We start from the raw sequence: 14,747 nt of genomic DNA on the forward strand, positions 1-14,747 counted from the left end.
CAAAGTTTAAAAAACCCAATTAATAATGTCAAATAAATGTATTTTATGTCATCCACCAAAATATTATAGACACACAAGCATATGGTATTATCTTAGTACTGTTGGAACATCATTAGAAGCCCACACTCATATAATGTGTAATTTATTTTAATCACAGTGCAGATAAATAAGAAATACTGTGTGATGGGTCTAGTTACATTAAGGACTATAGAAATGAATGCAAATTATTTAAGAATATTTCTTTGTGTAAAACCTATTTTATTTAAAATGTATTTCAATCTATATAGTCCATATTGACAAGTGAAAAAATTGGCACATGATAAGCTAGAGGTTTAACATCCAGGGACAATAAAACTACACTACTGAAGCTTCGTTTCCTTACTGATGTACTGATTACCCACTCTCCAAGATTGCAGATGACATGTTTTGATGTTCATGTTGTATGTTAAATTTCTGAGCATTATGGCTAATTCAAATTAGTGTACAGTAAAAGATTTCTTTAACAGAAAAATGTGGGTTGATCGAGCCCTTGCAAACATCCTATGCTCCCCTCGTCATCAAGTTTAGGTGACTTGTTCTTCCCTTGTACCTGGGTTTGTTGGCACCTCCCTCCTTCCCCCCCTTTTTCCCCTTCCCTGTGCCCCCCAGGAATCACCGGTCCCATTGTTTTCTCCTCCAGATTGCTCATCCTCTCTATCTTGTCCAGATAGATAAGCATAGACAATTATGTACACAAAAACAAATCGAAATGAAACATAACAAAAAAAGACAAAAAATAAAGCAACAACAGCTAATGCAACATAAGAAAAAGAAAAGAAAGAAAGAAACAAACAAACAAAAACAGAAAATCCCTCAGAGTTTGAGGTCTGTCCATGGATGTTTGGGTGGAATCCCATCAAGGTCAATGTAGCCTAGAGAAATGACCAAAACCCAAAATGAAGGCCCAACATGACAGCGGGACGGGAGGAAAGGAAAAGGAACTGGAGGAAAGAGCTGGGAGGCAAAGGACAGTCATAGAGCTCTAAAGACAGGCATGTATATATGTAAATATATTTATATACAATGACAGGTTATTAGATCTATGTTCATATATTTATTTATAAAGTATTACAGTAGCAGATGCATATTGGGCCTCCACTCAAGTACTCCCGCAACAAAAGAACAATTTGTTCTACTAACACGGCTGAAGACAAAATGGACACATAAGCAAATGTGAAGAAAGCTGATGCTACCGACTTATCAAAAGATATAGTGTCTGGGGTCTTCAAGGCTTGAAGATAAACAAGTGGCCATCTAGCTCAGAAGGAACAAAACCCACATGGAAGAAGCACCCAGCCTGAGTGATCATGATTTGTTCATAGGATCAGGTATCAGGCATCAAAGACCCCAAACAAAACAAACAAACAAAAACCATATCAATGGGAATGGTGGGATGATTCAGGGATGCTTGTATCAGGACATTGGTTAGAAACTGGCATGAATTAAAGCTAGATCCTAAGGAAGACATGGAACCTGACATACTTGATCTCATCGGATGGAGATTGGTAAAAAAGCAGAGAATATAAGAAAAAATGCTTGTCTGTACATCATTCACTGTGTAAAGGCATCCAGCTCTGTGGATCATAAAAAAACTATAGGTAACATTGAGGGAAAATGGTAATTTCAGAACTATTATACTTATATGTAACATGTATAAAACCAAGAGGTACATCTTCAAATAGAACAAGAGGGTACTGAATAATTTAAAGTCAGCAAGTTTGTGCTTCAGGGTTTTCATATTTCACCATACTTATTCAAGCTGCATGTTGATTCATAGACTGCATTATCTGAAGAAAAGGTAGTATTAAGTTTGAATATATGCATGTTAGCAACCTCTATATCATAGGTTAAACCGATAAACCAACTTTGTTGAAAGGAAAGAGCATTTTAAATACTTAACAATGAAGATCAAAAAGCATAGCCTTCAGTTTGAATTATATGAAGTAAATACTACAATATCCATTGAAATAAATATCCTCCAATCTAGATCAAGAAACAACACCATATAAACAAAAAAAAAGAATGAAATTGTCAAAAACTTCACTTAATTTGCATCTACAATCAATGCTCCAGTTGAGAAATCAAAGAACATAGTGCATTTGGCAAAAGTGCTGCAAAATAGTTCTTTAAAGCAAAGTTCTTCCTTTGAGGATTAAACCAAACAATGGTATTTTCTTTTTTTTCTTTTTTTTTCTTGCTTTACTATTCTTTCTTTTTAAAAAACATTTTATTAGGGGCTCATACAACTCTTATCACAATCCATACATATACATACATCAATTGTATAGAGCACATCTGTACATTCCTTGCCTTAATCATTTTCTTTTTTTTCTTTTTTCTTTTTTTTACATTTTATTAGGGGCTCATACAAACAATGGTATTTTCAATTACCATATAGGCTTCTTCATTTCAAACTCATCAGTCGCTCAAGAGTGAAAAAAAATTGCAGGTTCAGAAATCCTATATTAGTTGGTTGATATAAACTGGAATCAATTTGAAGACAATTTTCTTTGTATTTTTAATATGCTTGTGAAAACTAGACAATGCATAAGAATGACTGAAAAATAGTACACTTTAATTCTGGTGATGCCAAAAATATTTACTCTAGAGTTATAGAAAAATGAACAGATCTGTATATGAAGAATTACATCCAGAATGCTTCTTAGAAGCCAGAATGGTCAGTCTACGTTTCCAGCACTTCAGGTATACCATCAAGAAGGAACAGTCCCTGCCAAAGAACATCATGCTTCGTAGAGGGTCAGGTTAGCAAAAGGAAGACTCTCAACAACAGGGCTTAACACAGTGATTGCCACAAGGAACTCACACAAAACAATGGTGATGGTGGTGCAGAACCTAGAAGTGTTTCATTCTAGTATATATGGGTCATTATAAAATTGAACAGAGGGGAGAGCTCATAAGAAGCCTCATGAATTAGGATAACAGTAAAATTCACTGTAGTAATCCAGGTTATGATTTTTCATGTGCTAAATAATCATCGGAAGTTGCCCTGGCAGCACAAGGGTTCAGCACTGACCTGCTGGTGCAAGCATCAGTGGTTGGAACTAATATTCTCTCCGTGTGAGAAATAGTAGAGACAGCTTCAGTAGAGATTTGTAGTTATGGAAAGTGCATGGGGAGGTTGCTATGAGTTGGAATTTTAGGGTGGTGCAATGGGTTTGAAATCTTGTTTTCAATTAATATAAACTATTATTATTGATCTAATTTTTTAATTAATAAATATTTTATTGGGGCTCATACAACTCTTATCACAATCCATACATACATCCGTTGAGCAAAGCACCCTTATACATTTGTTGCCCTTGTCATTTTTTTTTTACATTTTATTAGGGACTCACACAACTCTTATCACAATCCATACATATACATACATCAATTGTATAAAGCACATCCATACATTCCCCGCCCCAATCATTCTCAAAGCATTCGCTCTCCACTTAAGCCCTTTGCATCAGGTCCTCTTTTTTTTTCCCCTCCCTCCCCGCTCCCCCCTCCCTAATGTGCCCTTGGTAATTTATACATCGTTATTTTGTCATATCTTGCCTATCCAGATTCTCCCTCTGCCCCCCTTCTCTGCTATCCCTCTCCCAGTGAGGAGGTCACACGTGGACCACTGTATCAGTTCCCCCTTTCCAACCCACTCGCCCTCTGCATTCCCAGCATCGCCCCTCACACCCCTGGTCCTGAAGGTATCATCTACCCTGGATTCCCTGTGCCTCCAGCCCCCATATGCACCAGTGTACAACCTGGGATTATAATTTTGATCTCTTAACTTCATTTTTTTTCTGTTTTCTTCTACTGTATACTTCTAAATCAAAACAAAAATCAATATTTATTCTGACTCAGACTGACTCAGTGGCTCTATCCAGCAGAGTAGAATCATCTCCCTGGGTTTCTGAGACTATAAATCTTAAGGGGAATAGAGAGCTTCATCTCTCTCTGGTGGGACAGCTGGTAATTTGCAGTTCAGTTGGTAACTCAGTATATCAGAGGTCATCTTACGTTTTCTGGCTGCTCATGAATCTTCCTTGTTTTGTTTCTTTGAGGGATGCCATTATCTTCATATAATAATATATACATGTCCACAGCCAAGAACCCATCACATCAACAAAATTTGATAGAGAACCACATAATTATATTTAATTATAAATAATAGATTAATAAGCAAACTGTATAAAATTTACTCATCCTTTAAATCAAGAGGACATTAGCATTTATATTCTAAACTATATTTTTATTATAAAATAAAACAATCTATCAGGAAGGAAATATTTTGAATGTTATGCTAAAGATCTGTTTGCTAATTTTTACTGGAAATTTAAAAAGCAGCTAATATCTTGGTAGTGGGGTAAAAGTAGATTTCCAGTTCCATGCATTTATAGAAAAATAATATTTGCCCTACATTGACAATGTAGGGCAATGTAATCTGACAAAATAATGGAAATGTAGTTTTTATTCCAGATATCATTTTTATTAGGTCAGCACTAAAAAAAATGAAAATAGAAATTGCCAAATTTGTTAAAGAATAACATCTGTCTACTACCAAATCCATTAATACCAAGTCAATTAAGGAATCTAAATGAATTAATGAGTCCAAAATATTTTATCTGAACTATGGAAAACATGAATATAAAAATAACAATTAACTATCTTAATTCCCAAAATATTGCTTAGTATTGTGTTCCTAAAGAGTTTTTTTTTCCATAGAGCGTATTTCAGGGAAAACTGCAGCTTTTTAGAAGGGCCAGGGTTTTGATAAAATGGCTTTTAATGAATGTGATTCCATAATTTACATTACATTTGTGCCTAAATATTTTGGGAAAATGGTCATTGCATTATTTGTCCTCTCACTTCTCCTCTAAGTAGAAACTTCTTAAGAAAGAAAGAAAATTGTGTCCTGATTAGAAGTCTCAGGGTCTGCTTAGAGGCAATTATCTTTATTTCTGTTCATGAGTTTACTTTGCAATGCATTTGCTTTTAGCTCACAAGGGTAATGTTAGACTCTAATGGATAGAATGTGTAATGAGCCCCTCGTTGTTACTTACTAGAAATCATTGTTAATACTTTGTGTGATGGCCCTGTTGTAAGGCTTGGACATGTACTATATAGATATTAGATAGATTTCATTAAATCCATTTTGCAGATAAAGGAAATTTAGACTCAAATGTATTATCTAATTGGATCATTGAGAAGTAGACTCTTGGTGTCAGATTCTGGACATTTCACTAAGGTCCTAAACATAAGATCAAGAAAAAAATTTTCTACATAAGAGGAAACATCAAAATACCAAGATCACTTAAGGGATGTTATGAGTGTATTTTCTCACAGCAATTGACTTTACCCCTTTGGTAAATCTCGTTTGAAAAACCTAGTTTGCCTTACTCAGTGTTTCAGGAATCTGCAGAGGAGAAGACGATGTTGCTCATGCTGAATTGCCTTTCAGCTTATTCAGACACATGGACACATTTTCTAATTTATGCAGGGGCTCTTCCTGAGACAGCCCCTGCTGGCCCCAGTGCAAAAGCTTCTAGGTCTTCTTGGTTCCACTGAAGCTGGAGAGATCGCTTCCATAAACCGAATTTAACTTCTCAAGTCATAGAGAGCATCAGATAAGTGGAGACCATATTGAAATTGTCAAGGATTTAAAGTTGCAGAGATCCACAATCAATGCTCATGGAAGCAGCTGTCAAGCAGTCAGATGATACATTACATTGCAGAAGATTTTAAAGAGGTGTGCTAGTTGGAACTTGAAGAAGGCAGACTGAAGAAGAATTAATGCATTTGAATTGTGGCGCTGATGAAGAATATTGAAAGTAACCTTGATTGCAGAACAAACAGGTCGGTTTTGAAATAAGGATAACCAGTATCCTCCTTAGAATTGTGGATGTCCAGACAGTATCTTTCGTTCTTTGGACATGTAATCAGGAGAGACTCGTCCCTGCAAAAGAATAGCATGCTTGCTAAAGTTGAAAGAGAGGAACAGGCTTAGGAAGATGGATTGACACACTGACTACAATGAGTTCTAAATGTTAACAACTGGGAGGATGGTGCATTTGGGGGCAGCGTTTCCATATGCTTTATGTAGGGTTTCTTTGCATTGGCATGGACTTGACAACCACCCTATGCCATTTTACACCGAGACATGGAACTGCTACCGAACTTAGGGTATTTTCACCTGCCATGAACTCCTATAAGGGACAAATAATGAGGTGTATCATTACATCTCCTACAACTGAGTATGGTCCCTGACACATAACACATACTCCCTAAATATATCCTGCAGTGTTTGAGTGGCGTATTGGCTAAGTTTCTTGACTGCCAAACAAAATTAGTGGTTTTAGTCCACACAGAGCCATCTCAGAATTAAGGCTCAGTGATCTATTTCCCACAAAAACATAGCTAATGGAACTCTAGAGAGCAAACATTTCTAATGTAGAGCACAATTCTATGCTGCCATACATTGGGTTGACATGATGCAGGATCCACTCCTCAGTAGTTAATTATTTTATTTCTAGTAGAGGATATATCAAATTATTATTGAGTGAATATTCTACATAGTAGAGTTAGTATACAATTCTCAAAATGATACTTAAATATTGTTGCATCATATGGATTTAATATACTCGTATTCACATCAACAAGCTATAGTGTTTTGCACTATGTATTTCTCATCTGGATTGTAGAAGTACTCCATTTGCATAGACAGTAAAATATAAAAGCAAAAGAAGTGTAATTCTGGCAATGTTTCAGATTAAGTGAACAAAGGTACTTAGGGAAAGAAGATGGAGTTTTTAAGATGTGGTAGATTTACAATCATTTTATTTCATTGAAAACATAAAACTATTTTTGCATTAGGTAGGTCATTCCTAAGTTACAAATGAACTAATTAAATATCATACAACTCAAGCAATTAAAGTTTCTTATCTTGAAGGTATTCAAATTGGAAAACCCGGTTGTCATATGTGAGAATAATTTGCCCAAATAATATTTTAGTTACAGAGAATATGTCTTCACAATGATTAAGTTTTTTGTGTATTGAAAATTTCAGCAAATTATCTGGCTATTTTCCCCCAATAATGAAAAACAAGTGATTGTATTCTGTTCCCATTACATGATCTTTTCCACCTGTTTATTGACTTATTTTTACATTGGACAGAGTTAGACACTAATTTGTCATTGAATTAACTATATTAAGTAGAACCATGAAGCACGTTTGAACACAGGTCATTGACAAATTTTATTTTCAATAACCACCAAATAATATTTATTGTCTTAATTTAAAATTATGTTTCACCTAACTTCTCCATTCATGGTACCTAAGTTTGCATTGTTTTAAAATGCCTTCTATTTCACAATCTTTTCATAGATGATTTTATATATATATATATTATAAGGTATCATATAGCATATACATCAGCTATAATTTAGCAATCTCAAAAAATATCCTGACCATTTAAAAATTATATATACAATAATATCTAGATTAATATTTAAAAATCATATCTAAGACTTCTGGCTGATTACATATGTTAGTTACATGTACATATTTTATATGTGTTGTTAGATTTTTAAAGAAATGGTGAGTATTATGTAGAGTCTTTTTTGAAATATAGTACAGGAATGCTCACTAAGTCAATATTCAATAATAAGATATTGATATCAAAAATGGGCCTCTGTGTATAGCCTGGCCATGAGCAATTTTTGACTGCATGCACAACAGCCATCAAAATATTAATGAATGAACAAAACTGTGGTACATACTTATAATGAAATGTTACTTTCTGAGTAATGGAAATTTATTTGAAAATTCTACAATATGCATAAAGCTTGAACACATGCTGAGTGAAATATCAATTACAGAGGATTTATATGACCTAATTATATTAAAAAAGATAAGAAAAGGCAGATATACAGAGGCTTTAGTTTTTATTAGTTATAAGATGGAGGAGGGAAAAGGAGGTGGGACATGATAATGATGGAATGATAGCATTGGCGAAGGGTAGAGTTTTGCATCCAATTGTCAATAACTAGTGCATCTATAAAAAGCTGAATTAACAGAAGCTGTTTGCAGTCTTGAAACACCACAGGGGCCACCATGAAAATGAACTCACTGGCAATGAGAAAGAATGATTAAATCAAAACAATGGTTAAGCTTAATTAGTAAAAAAATATATAAGAAAACGTTTTCTTGTAACATTGTAGAGCCTCGGTGCACTTTATTTAAATACTGGGCTACTAATCAGACAATCTCTGGTTCAAATGCATCATTCTTTCTGGTTGATAAAAATAAGGCTGTCTCCTTCAGTAAAGATTTATACTCTCAGAAACCCTAAAGGTTTTTTAGCATAATATTCTTATAATAATATTATTATAATTATTGAGATCAAATTGGCAACAGCAGTTCCAATGGTTGGACAGGACCCTTTGGAGACAGTGATTTTATTGGAATGGTTGAATAACAGAGTAAGAGGGTGAGAATAGTTACACAACTGAAAGAATGCACTTGAATTGTACATGTAAACACTTGAGTCAGCACATGTTTTGTAGTGTATATTCTCAATGATGATATATATATATGTATACATATATTTAAAGCCAGTCAACCATTCAGTTAAATATCAAACCATCCCACAATCCATGTATCGTTTCAATTTTTTAAAATAATTAAACTAGTTCTGTCAGGTACAATTTTAAGAATTCTTAGTCATGCAATTCAATGGTTTAGTATGCTTGTGGGAAAATAAATACAGTGTTCTCTATTTTAAAAAATGATTCTGAAAGATAGATTAAAATGTATGTATCGCCTTTGTCAGCTTATGTGCACTTCAATTAATTAGCATCTTTTTACTGATTTTATAGTCTCTAAATACTTTTACACATATATTTTCCATTAAATGAACAGAATAATTATAAAGGAAGCAGTTTTATGCAATAAAGTAGCTGATTATATAGAATGCTCTTTGAAAATGGAAGATTGTTCTAACTTTATTTGGTTGAGAGCAAACACAGTAAAATAGAGGACATGTACAATTTATTGACACTGATTACACTCTAATGAACAAAGTCATTAGAGTCATAAAAACTCTAGCTAACCTTTCAAATTTGTATTGTAAATGTGATCCCACATAGGCTGTTGTTAAAACAGCATAATGTTTAGGCAGGAAGGCTAACTTTATGATGTAGTCAGGATATACTTTTGAGTGAAGAAAAAACCTTTAATATTATTCCAGGTAACTGAGTAAGCTTCTTTGATATAACACCCAAACTTGGCAAATGGTAGCTTCATCAATACTTCTTTATACAATTACATTAAAATTAATTGAATTATTTCACTTATAATAGATTTGAAGTAGCAACACTTGGAAGATGTTGGCTCACCTAGTAACACATCATACATGTTGGCATATGACACTATTCAAAAAGTTCACATGCATTGAGTCACTTTCAATCTCAACTTAAGAGAAGCTGGTGGCAGGAAAGTGTTCTCCATTATCCTAATTTTTGCCTAGTAATTTACATTTTCATCATGGCAATGAACAAAGTAGTTTGAGAAAATATCTGCCAATTAACTATGTTTAAATAATCATCACCTGTCTGCTACTCATTCTTCCAACAACATGATCTGTGGATCAAAAGGGTCAGCCAACTCAAAGCTAATTCCACAACTTCTTTCTTCAATTAAACCATTAGATTTGGGTCTGCAACAAAGAACACTAAATATCCCTTCCAATTTGTCACATAGACTACTAAAATGCTGTGTACTCCATGATCAAGACTCAATGAAACCGATGATTTTTATCTCTCTACATTTTAAGATTCTACATATCCTTTTGATTCTGTTGATAACTCAAGAGAGTTGAACTTTTAGTACTACTTCATTTCCACAAGTTTATTTAGCTTTTCTTATTTTTTTTCTTTTATTGATATATAGGTTCATTCTATTATGGTCAGTTTAGATGCTTGATTTGGTTTCTTTTTAAACTTACTGAAATTGAATTTGGGTTTGGAAATAATCTGTACCCAGCAGATGTGCAATGAGGTCACGTGTGTATTCTGCTACTGTGACTATGTGCTCTATGTCTGTTAGGTCCAAATGGCTAACATTCTGCAGGCTTTCTGCTTATTTATTCCCTTTTAAAAGTGCTCCATCCATCATCAAAAACTGGTGTGATTATATAGAATTTTCAAAGAATATAAAAGACAAGATCATAATTCAAGAAAGAATAGAACACTCCTAATGATAAATGTGTGAAATACTACATTACACTAAAATGAGAGTAATTTGGATATGTTATTATGCTATGTATCAATATTGTGCAGTTGGCAAGTTATTGTAACCCCAAGCTTTCCATAAAGTAAAGGGTGACCTTGGCACATCATAGAATATTTGTATAATCTACTTTATTCTTTGGAAAAGAAGAAAAATTGTCCTAGTTTCCTATTATAGATAGTAACTGCAAGTAATTTCACGAAAAGTATTCCCTTTAATAGGGAAAGGGGAAATCTTCAAAACAAGAAAATGATTTACCACGTGCACGAAATTTATAGATATTTACAAATAAACAAACCAGTCAAAAAAGTAAGCAATCCAAAGCAAAGAATATGATCTCCTGCTTCTCTACATCCCCCACCAAAACAAACAACAAAAAAAATGCTTTTTTTAAAAAAGCCCAACTCTCAGTTTGATTTAAGTGGTGCATAAACTTAATCTATTTACAATTTTGAGTTGAGTTCCAAATTCTTTTCCCCTTCCCAAGACCCTGAAAGGTCCAGTGATCTCTGAAAGAGCCAGTGATCTCTGAAAGGTCCAGTGATCTCTGAAAGGTCCAGTGATCTCTGAAAGAGCCAGTGATCTCTGAAAGGTCCAGTGATCTCTGAAAGGTCCAGTGATCTCTGAAAGAGCCAGTGATCTCTGAAAGGTCCAGTGATCTCTGAAAGAGCCAGTGATCTCTGAAAGAGCCAGTGATCTCTGAAAAATCCAGTGATCTCTGAAAGAGACAGTTTTCAAGGCTGAGCCATTCTAAAACTTGCCCAGGCCTGTCACTTTATGACTCTCCTGGTGAGCTCAAGCCTTCAACCATTTGGCGAGTAGCTGAAGGCTAAACTATTTATTCCACCAATGGACACTTCCAACTGGAATGTAGTTGTAAGAATCTTAGAGGCTAGAATATTCTTGTTACAGTTAATTTAGTCATCAGATTTATTTGAGTATGTCTGCAGCTGTTCTGGAAGGTTTTTAGGAGAGATTATTTGAATAAAAGCCTAGAAATAAATATGAATCAGAAATGATGCCAGAATGTCAACTGGCAGGTCAAAAATATAATTATAATGAAGGATAATGGGAAGAAAAAGAAAAGAGAATTTTATACAAAATTCATATGGAGGATGAAAAGTTTAGATTTTTATTAATTGAGTGTGTGTACTAATTAGCTACAATGGTGTTGTTATTAAATACTAAGAAAAGAATCTTACCCCAGAAAGAACCGACTGAAATAAACCTTGATATGATTTAAGAGCTGGATCAAAATTTGAAATAAATTAAATTATTTATTTTGTAGTAAGAAATCAATGGTTAGAAAAATGATCTGTTTAAATAAGATGACTATGGTATGCCAAATTGACTAGAGAACAAATCGAGTGACAATCATGTACATGTAAGAAAGAGCTTTATATCAAGAAGCAATTATATTTCAAGAAAACATACCAGCCCAGTGCAACTCAAGTACATAAATCAGATTCTACTCTGTAAGTCCCTCTGCAGATGCACACAACCACATGCAATGATGTAGAATACAGGAATATCGTAGGCTGGTGGGTGCAAAGTCATGTAGATCCAATGGTGGTGGTAGCAGTGGAGGGCTCAGAAAGCTTTCAGGGTGGCAGCAAGCAGGAAAGTAAAGGCAGAGAAAGAGCAAGAGAGAAAAAGACAAATCTTGAGATAGGTACATAATCTATTGCACTTCCAAGAATGGTCATCAGGATGCGACGGGAATGACAGGATTAACTTTACCCCTAGAGTTTTTTTAATTTATCTTCAAGTTGACATAAAATCAATAATCTCCCACAATTACTAATACAAGAAGAAATGTTGAGGTACCTCAAGCAGTAATCTTATGGAAGATGTTCATTAAGGCAATAGGAACACTCACTGACGGCACCAATAAAAATATAGTCTATTTGGAGATGAAAGAGATATCGTGTCAAACCAATAGCTGAAGAAAATTAGAGCAGAGCAACTTGCTATGACTGTGCTATGGATCAAAAAGCTCACATGATAATTAAAAGCATGAATTCCTTATTACATATCCAGGTTACATATTGTATAAAGATACTGAAAAAATAAAATTTAAACCTCAGAAACATTTTTCTGCTGTTTTACTTCAGAGTGATTAATTGCAAATCATACAAGTTTAAATGTACAAAATTTTTTACAGAACACATGGTAGGTTTCACGTGCACTCAAATAAAGGGCTATACATGTGATACACTACGGTCCACTGGAAAAATGTCTAAATATCCATTATAAAATAATTTCCTCCTACTGCAGCTTCCTTGGAAAGGTGACAGGATAAACTTGATTTCCTAAGCCATCATTTCAGGAACCAATATAATTACCTTTTAAACATTAAAATAAAAAGCAATGATGGTTTAATTAGTTTTTATTCATCAAGAATTTTTCATAAGTGTATATATTTACATTGAATTTATGAATAATTTTTAAAAAGCAAAATTTGTGTATAGATTTATAGAAAACCTTGTTCTATGATTATCAAGTTAAAAATGTATCTTTGATGTGGCATTTTCATAATGCTTATTCTTAATAAATATATTCATTGTATAGTCAATTTCTTCCTACTTTTTATGTACTTTATATATTATATGTAAATATATAATATTTCAAACTTTCTCTTTGACCAAGATTATGTCTCAATTATTTCTCTGGAAGACTCACAATTAACCTTGCAGTACTAAATTTTAAATAGCTTTATATTCTGAAACTCACAAGTGGAAACAGATACAAAAGAACCCCATAAATGTCCCATTTTGAAGGCACACAGAAAATAATGTGCTGTAGAATGATTGATTCCCATTTTTCAGAGACTTTCATTTAATTATCTCAAATAAGTGATGCTACATGGAGTTACACGTATATACATATATTGATAGAAAACAGCCACAAGGTTACCCAGATATCTTTGAGGATTTGATGACTCATCTCAATAAAGAAAGAGAATAGGAGAATGGTGGCATAGAAGAGAGCAGGAGAGGAGGGGGAAGAGGGATAAAGCAAATAAGGTTAGTAATTTTTCTTGAATAATAAGCAGTTTTATTAATTTCTTATTAAAATGATCTACCAATTTTGAAATATCATTTCAAATAGATATCATTAGATGTATAATATACATTACACTATCTAATTTCTTAATAGACAATTGTTAGAAAAGTTAAGTAGAATTAGTAGAAAACATAGATACCTATTTAATTTTTGCTTGTTTTTCTCACTTTAAATTTAAAATATAATAATAAATAATAGACTATGCTCCATTTCACAAAGTTAACACACTACTTTAAGTTATTTGTATTTTTGGCACTTATAATATTACCAAATATTCGAAATAATACCAAATAAGTTCTCACTTAGCCATCTGCACAATCCACTGTTTCTTTTTTTCCCCTCAAGATAAGAAGTATCCTCTCAAGAACACTTTGTTCTATTAACCTGGCATTCCATGTTGCTCACCTTGCAGACACAATCACTGAAGACAAAACAGGTACATAAGCAAATGTGGCGAAGACAGTTGATGGTGCCCAGCTATCATGATATAGTGTCTGAGTCTTAAAAGTTTGAAGATAAGTGGCCATCTAGTTGAGAATCAACATAGCCCACATGGAAGAAGGACACCAGCCTGTGTGATCATGAGGTGTTGAAGGGATCAGGTATCAGGCATCATCAGAAAAATCATATCATTGTGAATGAGGGGGAGTGCGGAGTATAGACTCAATGCCCATCTGTAGGCAACTGGACAGCCCCTTATAGAAGGGTCGCAGGGAGGAGACAAGCCAGTCAGGATGCAGTGTAGCAACAATGAAACATACAACTATTCTCTAGTTCTTTAATGCTTCCTCCCTGTCACTATCATGATCCCAATTCTACCTAACAAATCTGGCTAGACCAGAGGATATACACTGGTACAGATAAGAACTGGAAAAAGGGAATCCAGGACAGATAATCCCCTCAAGACCAATAATAAGAGTAGTGATACCAGGAGGGGGAGGGGAAGGTAGGGTCGAAAGGGGGAACTGATCACAAGGACCTACATATAATCCCCTCCCTGGGAAATGAACAACAGAAAAGTGGGTGAAGAGAGATGTTGAATAGTATAAGACCTGACAAAATAATAATTTATAAATTATCAAGGCTTCATGAGAGGTGAGGGTGAGGAGGGAAGAGAAAAACCAGGAGCTGAGACCAAGGGCTCAAGTAGATAAAAAATGTTTTGAGAATGATGATGGCAACAAAAGTACAAATGTGCTTGACACAATGGATGTATGCATTGATTGTGATAAGAGTTATATGAGCTCCTAACAAAATGATTATAGAAAAAAAATCCTCTATTTAATTAAAAAGGAATTTTTATTTAGCATGCTATATACCAAATTCATGTGATATCATAAAAATCAAAAGTAAA

The sequence above is a fragment of the Tenrec ecaudatus genome, chromosome 1, assembly GCF_050624435.1.
Source record: "Tenrec ecaudatus isolate mTenEca1 chromosome 1, mTenEca1.hap1, whole genome shotgun sequence".
Classification (NCBI taxonomy): Eukaryota; Metazoa; Chordata; class Mammalia; order Afrosoricida; family Tenrecidae; genus Tenrec; species Tenrec ecaudatus.